The sequence below is a fragment of the Cyanistes caeruleus genome, chromosome 2, assembly GCF_971803275.1.
Source record: "Cyanistes caeruleus chromosome 2, bCyaCae1.hap1.1, whole genome shotgun sequence".
NCBI lineage: Eukaryota > Metazoa > Chordata > Aves > Passeriformes > Paridae > Cyanistes > Cyanistes caeruleus.
Window position 1 is genome coordinate 49773461 of NC_141702.1, and position 7086 is coordinate 49780546.

Below are 7086 nucleotides of genomic sequence, written 5' to 3' on the forward strand. Positions count from 1 at the left end.
TTAGGCTTTTGTTTTAAGCCCAGCTGTGCAGAGTAGAGCTAAAGTCATGTAGAGCCTCAGCAACAGACAATGATGATGTCTGCTTTTGTCCTTTTATAAATATCAGCTTTAAAGACTTACAAATAATGTTCCTAGTTGAATTTAAAGACAAACCCATCTCTATGCACTTTTAGATGAAATAAAACAATGAAGCTACTTCAGCAGTTACTTAGAAGAAAAAGAAAATCTGAAATACTCAATTAGTTTTTAGGTAATGACTCAAACTTTCTCATAGTTTTGTTTTGCATTATCTAGCCACTACCCATGTGCACTACTCAGTGGCAGAAGGAGTCACCTGAGAATTGAGAGGGCTAAAGGACATGCACATGATTGAAACTACCTCTGCTGTGACAATCTCATGTGTAAGCATTTCAGTATTCATGAGCATAGTCAATGTGTGGTCTGTGCTGTTCAGATGGCCTTGGCACGGTTGCTAATTGTTCTTAGCTCATCTGGGTGCCCATGGACTAGTCAGTGATGAGAACAAACACAGAAGAAACTGCAGGAGGTGTGGATATTTTATTTAAAAAGGTAGCAGCTAAGAAGAAAGAGCGGTGTTCCACATAAATTCTATCCCTGGAAGAGGAAGATGCAGGTCAATTCCTTCCTCAGCCTGGCAGTGTTCAAAGACATCTCTCAGGAGCATGCCATGAGCAGTGGGTGTGGGAGGGTCATGAGAGACTTCCCCAAGAATTGAATTGCTCTTAGATTTTCCTGTCTTTTCTATTTGAGTGCAAAAGGAAGACCAACATGTGTCTGGATTTGTGTAGCCATTTGTTTGCAAGGTGCATGATGCAAGAGTGAGAACAAGCACAGGGAGCATCTCAGTGCCAAGGTTTCTGAGAGAGGTGAGAGGAGTAAGTGCAGATCCTTCTCCTTCTGTGGCTTCACACCTCACCAGTTACAGTGCACAGACCAATGCTGGACATGACCTACATGTGCACAGCTATGCCCTAAGGAGCTAGGCAGCGATTATGTGTGACAGGAACAGCCAAGGGCAGGAGGCTGGCCCTGGGCAGAGGTACCCTGTCCCCAGGGGACATGTCCCTCCAGCACCAGGGTTCAACAGGGATGTGAGCACAGCAAATGGCCATGGGGGCTGGTGGGGTGCTTGTGGCAAGACTCGTCCTGAGTCTCAGTTCTCCAAAGGATTTGTTGCATCACAAGAGCTTTTGAACCTCTTTGTGTCAGCAATTATGCATTAATAAGGACACTGTGCCTTGAATTATGTCTTTCTCTTCCCAGCCATGTAGTTCATGCCTCTTTCTTTTGGATTTATGTGGCTTTCTTTGATAGTTGTAAGGATTGTTTACAAGGAAAACAAACATTAGGAAGACAAGAGTAATAACGTGTGATCTATGCTCGCATATTTGTGTGTAGACAGATATGGTCCAATATTTAAGAGTTTAGTACTTTATTTAACTTTTAAGACCACAGTTAATACTACAATGTATATAAGCAATGAAACCACAGTTTTAGCTGATCACATTTGTCATGTTGTATAATGAAATTTCCTCTTCTAAAGACATTATTTCCATCAGCATAAAGCATGTGTAGCATTGTTACTCAATGCTTGTAATGGTTGTTTCCCAGGGGCCCCAGCCAAGACTGGGACCCCACTGTCCTAAGTATGGTATAAATATGCACAATTTAAAGAAAGGTGTGACCTGATAAGAGAGACAAAGGAGAAAATAAAATAAATCTATTTTGAGATGAGGCACATTTACATTAACTGTTTTTTTAAGTTGATGGATGGCCTATTTGTGTCTGAAGTTGTCATTAACTATATGACTTCTTCACCTAGACAAAACAGTAAAGATGGATTCCAAGCAATGATTTAGATTAAAAAAGGATGTATATGTATATATTGATTAGGGAACTCAGTGTTGAAGTGGTTTCTGGGCAGGAAGCTCAGAGCATCTGGGAGCATGATCTGCCGGTAGAACAGGAAAGCAAGGGAGAAGCATGACAAAATGTAAGAATCGGGCATCTGATGGAAATATCTTTTTTGATATTTCTAAGTTTGATTTACTGAAACACTGGGACTCAGTGGAAGATTTGAGACATAAATTCCAGTGTGCTTTAATTAGAATCATAAAACAGTTTAGATTGGAAAGGAGCCTTAAAGGCTGTCTAGTCCAAGCCCACTGCAATGAGGAGGGACACCTTCAACTAGATCAGGTTGTTCAGAGCCTACTTCAAGCTGACCTTGAATGTTTCCAGGGATGAAGCCTCTACAACCTCAGCTGGGAAGATGGGTTAGAAAAATTAGTTTGAAATATGATGTTTTCACTTGGTTGGACAGACATTGCACAACACATACAGATCTCTCCCAAAGGAGTGGATAAGAAAGAAGGGCTCACAAGTCTGCTGTCACTCTGTTACTCAGTGCATATCTGGTAGACAAAGAACCAGTGATGCAGCCTGCAGCAGCATCAGCAGAAGTGACAGGGAGTGTTGTGTTGAATTTTCAGCAGTGTCAGATAATATGGAGAGCACTGAGTTTTCTGTTTTGTCTGCTCATAGAAGATGATGAGACATACAAGGGAAAGTATACAGCAGGTAGGGAGATAAAAAAATGTTGTTTTACTATCACTAATGATAAGAAACACAACCATTGCAATGCTTGAGAGGTGGTATTGTATTGAAAGGGAAAATTAAAACCACTGGCATCTCAACTGCCGACAAACCCACCAGATAATTGATAATGTTTAACAAAGTTTGGATTTTCTTCTAAAAGTCCAAGCACACACAAGCTAATTAAGTCTGGGAGGTTATTTTGTTATCTGATTTCAAAACTTTTAGGTGTTTTAGTTAGATTTTGGATATAAAAGTACATGCAAACTCATATCTGCTGCAAGCAGGGACTAAAAACTTGAGTGTAGAATTTGGAATGTTTCTGCAGATGTGCTTGTCACTATGATAACTGTACTAATCACAAAAAGACAGGGATTGTTTTTTCAGGATGACTTGATTTTCAGTGCTAACATACCCTGCAATTTAATTTCACTGTTTTCTGCTAGCAACAGAGACTAGTTAATTTTTTATTTTGTTCCATTTTTCCTTCTGGTTACAAATACATCTCAGAGGATCTGCCAAAGTTTAAATGATCATGTTGTTTGTTGGTAAGTGATTTCTTATTAATAGATGATTTTTCTGTTCCATTTGTCTATTCATTTCATTTAATGAATTTGTTTTTGTGACTTGTTTGTTCATTTGTCTCAGCAACAGGAGCATAAATAAGGGGACAACCTAAAACTCAGTTGTTACAAATCTGTGGAGCATCTTCCTGGAAATGTTTGAGAGGCCAAGATACAAACACACCGAGTCTCATCAGTCTCTGTTGTTTCATCTAAAGATATAAAGCTGAAATACAGAGCTTCTAACAGAAGTTACTCTGTATTTCAGAGGGACCATGAATCTGAGATAAGAAAAGAACTTTGCTGTAAAACATACAGTATTTCTGAAAGCTGAGACCAAACACAGTAATGAAGAGAGCCACTGGTGATACAAGACCTCTGCTATGCCTAAACTACTAGTTCTTCTTTTATCTGATCTGTGCCACCTGGCAGAATTGATAATTGGTATGGAAAATTACCTTTTCTGGAGGAAATGAGGAATGCTGTAATCTGTTATTTTAGATGAAGATGCAACAAACATTTCCCTGACAGTGATGGTGCGCGAAGAGTCAACTCTTAGAAATACAAACAATGAAAAATGTACAAGTGTAGTACTCTACTGGTATAAGTTCATAGTGTTTTCACTCCAGTTATCCTTAGTAATTTAATGTATGGGATTGGACTTGAAAGCACAACTCTTTCTTGCATTTTTAAAAAAAAATATTTGAAACATTATCAGAAATTCTCTTATGAAAATTAGATTAATAAAGAGTGCCCTCATTTTTTAAAATATCAGATTTAACTCCTCTTCAGCCTTGGAGATTAGTATGAAGGATTTATTTGGACTTTCAAAGGCCTTTGACATAGTGTCTCATAAAATTGTTAAAAAGCTACTCACCTGAAGTGCCATCACAGATCACAAATTAAAGAAGTCAAATGAAAATGAAGATACTAATTTTCAACATGACAAATTGTAATCAGTTGTTTGTCCTGGATGCCTGTAAGGACAAATCAGAAGTGGGAAAAAATAAAATATAAAGCAGGGCTTTGTGAAAATAATAGTACAGAGAATGCAAGTGATGGCAATGCATTACCTTTCACTGTTGGTCATACTGTGTCTCCCTTTTACAAATAGGAATTTTAGAAGGTAAGGGGATGATAAGAAGCAGGAGATAAGCCTTATGAGAGAAAACTACTTTTTCTTCTCATGGCTTAGACTTCTAAAACAAGAGACATTTTCTTATAATTTAGAAAGGAAGCAAACCATGTTGTTGAAAAAGCATGGTAATTGATGCTACAGGGAAGATACATTTGTAGCTCAAATAAAAATCCAGGTGGGATTCACTTCTGTAAGTCACCGCCCAATGAAATGAACAAAATCTTTGTCTTCCCAAATATATCTATGAATAACACTGTTGTGAAGCTTTCCTCTTATATTTCCTCCACAAGGAAGGAGCCCTTTCCAAACCTCATGCTGCTGAATTATATTTCAAAGCAGTGTGAAGTTTTAGACCTTACTTTCAGAAGAGTCACATAACCTACTTTTAGCTGTAGATTTTGTCCATCTGATCACAGCAAATTCTGGCGTATTTACCCATACAGGGTGTTTTGTTTCTCTGAAGCGTTTGGTATTGGCCACAGCTGGAGGTGAGATCAATGTTTCTCTGACTCAGCTGTGCTGCTTTTGAGCTCAGTGGGGTGGTGGATCAGGGAGCCTGTGGTGCCTTACAAGTCAATAGTCAGCAAGGAGTCAATTGTCTCTGGCTTGGCAACATCTCAGCTCCTCCAGGGCACAGGACCCACTGTGGTGTTTGGCTGCACATGTGCTGAGTAGCCAGCAATTGCAAAATGTGTGCCAAGCCCTGGTGGACATGGACAGCAGGGCTGACCTGGTTTTACAGGCTGATCAAAATCATAGGGAGATGGGCAGAGAACTGAAGAAAACATGGTGAGGTGAGGAGGTCAGAGAAGAAGAGGTGGACAGAGTTAAATCCAGAGGCAAAAGGAGAAAGAGAGCCACAGAATGGAGGGAATTAACAGTCCTAAGGAAAGCAGAATAGGAAGACATGAGGATAGATAAGGGGAGCATCAGGCACTTTAGTAGTAAGCAATTATCTTTCAGTGAATCCATTGTTTCCTTAAACACTCTCCAATATTCTGGGACTTGCTGGGTGAGTACTTTGAACGCATTTGTGTAAGGTGCGGAGCTGAAACATGACCTAAACGGTTCAGATATACTTTAAAAATGTTTAAAGCACTCAGTCAGTTGGGTCTTAATTGATTTATCAATAGCTTGTGGCTCATGCTTAGTTCAGTAGCAATTGGTAGTTCAAGGTCTAAATTTAAGAAGAATTGCTGGTGAGATTAGTTCATGAACTATTGTACTTTATTTTGTCTGTTACTCAGGAAGGCCCAAGATCCACCTCTTCTAAAGAGTTCTTAGTGCCATGAGCCTGTATTTGAAATGACTTTAAAATGTCCTTTCTGCCTACCTGCATGGTGTGACTTTCAGATACTTGTTTATCTTGTAGGTGTGAGTGAATCAAGTGAATAGCTGAATTGGTGCTTGCTGCAGTTGAGAAATACGTCTCACAAAGCTTATGGTTCTGAAAATCTGCAGATTGTTGTATTGCACTCACCTTTGCTGTTGGCAAAGAAGAAAACAGCAGCAGTATTTAATATATGTGGAGGTCACAGAGGACGATTAGACTGTTACGCTTGCTCCAACTCAACTATAACTTTGAAGGAGGGCTTCCTGTTTAACCTTGTGCCTACAGTCATTTGAGATGTGCTTGTGTATTTTTGATCTTGGTTTTGATATCTGCACAGGAAGATCAGTATTTAAGGAGATGGGAGAAGCACAGACTTCGTGAAGAGCTAATGTGATGATGGGTGAATAGTTGCTCAATGTCTGCTTTCCATTATTCAGCATTATGATGAATCTGACTGTAAAAGAGTGTAGAACAAGAACCTTCCAGGCCATTGCTGCCTAATCTGAGCAAGGGTTTTGTCTCTTTGTTTTGACTTCTGTTATAGAGGAAAAAAAAAAAAAAATTGAGGGAAAGAAATTTTGCTGGTATAAAGCCCATAAAAATGCAAGCAGGTGTATTGACCCCTGCAGTTGGAATGGAGTGATGGAACAAGCTGGTATCATCCCCAAGTGGAGAAACATGAAGTGATGTAAACTGGCTGCCTCATTAAGCACAGCAAGTGCCTTGTGGTGCCTACAGCTCATGAGCAGTTAACTCACTGACGTAGCAGTGCTAGGTCCACTTCTAGCTAGTGTGGATTGTTTGTGTTGTGCAATTGTAGCTGTGATTGTCAGTGAAACCCTTTAGTTTACCAAGATGACTTCTACGTCATGCAAATGATTTTGGAAATTATTCTGTTTGCATTAATGTTGTCCTTCTAAATGATCCACCTCATTTCATAGCATTGGTTTTTGTGGCTTAATGAGCTGCATCCACTTAATTCAAATATTTTCCTCAGAAACTCTGAGCTATATGTTGATAGCTATCTTTTGATGTATTAAAATATGCTCTTTTCATTGTTTTCCTCACAGTCGTAAAGAATAGCTTTATATTATTTTTCATTTTAATAAAGGGTGTGAAAAGTTTAGAGAGTCCTCTGTATTTCTGTAGCATTAGTAAAAAGATCTTAAGAATGTTTCTGTCAACAGACTGATAACTGCTTGCATGCCCTACATTGCTATATCTTCCAGAGGATAAATGATGTGCAATACATGCCACCAATCACAATTTTAAATGAAAAATAAGTACTTTTAAATAGTTTTCTGGCTGACCAGTAGGTTGAAATCTGTATTTGAATTTGTCAAAAAAAATGAACCTACAATAATCACAACCAATTGTAACTGGTTTGTGAAAAAAAACCCTGGGATTTCATCATCATGTACCATGTTCATGACGAA

General features: G+C 38.9%; 1 long non-coding RNA gene across 1 annotated transcript; it reads left to right on the plus strand.

Moving 5' to 3' along the window:
* Nucleotides 1-4844: 4844 nt before the first annotated feature.
* On the plus strand, nucleotides 4845-6774 carry LOC147654791 (uncharacterized). The gene is made up of 2 exons (XR_015283144.1): nucleotides 4845-5329; nucleotides 5690-6774. It is a non-coding gene; the product is annotated as an uncharacterized LOC147654791 (long non-coding RNA).
* The last annotated feature ends 312 nt before the right edge of the window (nucleotides 6775-7086 follow it).